Genomic DNA, 2,071 nt, shown 5'->3' on the forward strand with positions numbered 1-2,071 from the left:
TTTTTAACTTTTTTTTTTATTTTTGTTTGAATAGATTACTTTAAATATTTTGTAATCAATATTTAAAATTATCAATCAATAATAATCGACCCAACTCAAAATTTTTAACTTTTTTTTTTATTTTTGTTTGAATAGATTACTTTAAATATTTTGTAATCAATATTTAAAATTATCAATCAATAATAATCGACCCAACTCAAAATTTTTAACTTTTTTTTTTATTTTTGTTTGAATAGATTACTTTAAATATTTTGTAATCAATATTTTAACATTTTTTCACTTAATAGACATCGACCCAACACAAAATTTTAACTGTACCAACCTAAATATTGATTACTAGTACATCAAAAATAGATATCTTTAATATCTTAAAAATATTAACTACGAGTAACTATAATTTAGGGTTGGACTCATCAACCCACATCAAAATTTAAACGTTTATTTTTGAGATAATATAAGCTAAAAAAATGAGTTAAATGTTAAAAAATGTTAAAATTTTGAGTAACTGTAAGTTAAAAAAATGAGTTAAATGGTAAAAATGTTAAATTTTTGAGTTAAAATGATAAAAATTTTAAAATTTTAACATTTTTGATATTGTCCTGTAGCCCGGAATATACATACTACTTATATGTAGGTTGTCAAAAAAGTCTTGCGGTGTTTTTATTGAATTTTCAATTGTTCATAAAATTCGTTATAATAATGCGATTTAAGTCAAATATGCGCCGTTTTGTTCGATGACGAGTTCCCAACGAGATGCCAACTTCATAATGCCCCTCTTATAGAAGCTCGCTTCCCTATTGTCAAAAAACTCGGAGAGCCAATTTTCACAGGACTCTCTTGTGGACAACTTCCGACTACCAAGCTCATTCGCCATGGACAGAAATAGGTGGTAATCACTTGGTGCGAGATCCGGACTATACGGTGGATGCAAAAGAACCTCCCATCCGAGCTCCCGGAGCTTCTGGCGCGTCACCAAAAATGTGTGTGGCCTGGCGTTGTCCTGATGGAAGACAATTCGGCCTCTGTTGACCAAAGATGGCCTCTTCTGCATGAGTGCTGCATTCAAGCGGTCCAGTTGTTGGCAGGACAGGTCCGAATTGAGCGTTTGGCCATAGGGGAGCAACTCATAGTGCATGATTCCCTGCCAATCCCACCAAACACACAGAAGAACCTTCCTGGCCGTCAATCCAGGCTTGGCCACCGTCTGGGCAGCTTCACCGCTTTTCGACCACGACCGTTTGCGCTTCACGTTGTCGTAAGTGACCCACTTTTCATCGCCAGTCACCATCCGCTTCAAAAACGGGTCGATTTTGTTGCGATTCAGAAGCGATTCGCATGCATCCATACGGGCAAAAATGTTTTTTTGCGTCAAGTCGTGTGGCACCCATACATCGAGCTTCTTTTTGAATCCAAGCTTCTTCAAATGGTTTATAACGGTTTGATGACTCATGCCCAGCTCTTGGCTGAAATCTTTTGAATCAGAAATGAATTTTTCAGGTTTTTCCTGCAGGGTTCAAGTCGACTGCCTGCTTGCGCTGCCTCACCTGTTGATTGCATGCGCTTGTATGCTTACACCTCAGCTTTCTTCAGTCAATGCTCCAGCTTACCGGGAGTGTAATTTGAGCACATAAATGCGTTGCGTAGGTTATAATTATAACGATTCTTGCTCCAAATAAAGTTACGCAGTCAAACGCTAACAAAAGTGCTGCGCTGCCACAATAATGCGTGTAACAACAAAAAAATAAAAACAAATACAAAATCGATAAATACAAAGAGTTCTGTTAGTTCATTGAAGGGTTTTGAAGTTGAGCGCTTGATCGCCTGATCGCGCTTCGTACGGCTGCTTTGTTTTCTTTGGCCGCGCAGCGCTGTGCAGCTTCTCATGCAGGCACACATACATACATACACACATACACGAGTTCTATGTAGGAGCTTGAAGCACCATGTGTTGCATGCTGCTCTGCGATTCTGCGCTGCTGCTGCTGCTGCTGCCTGTTGTTGATTATTAAATGATGACTGTGTTGAAAACGCTCATTAATGGTGTACTTCAGAAATTAAAGCATTCCAACTC

Source organism: Anastrepha ludens, chromosome 4 (assembly GCF_028408465.1).
Source record: "Anastrepha ludens isolate Willacy chromosome 4, idAnaLude1.1, whole genome shotgun sequence".
NCBI lineage: Eukaryota > Metazoa > Arthropoda > Insecta > Diptera > Tephritidae > Anastrepha > Anastrepha ludens.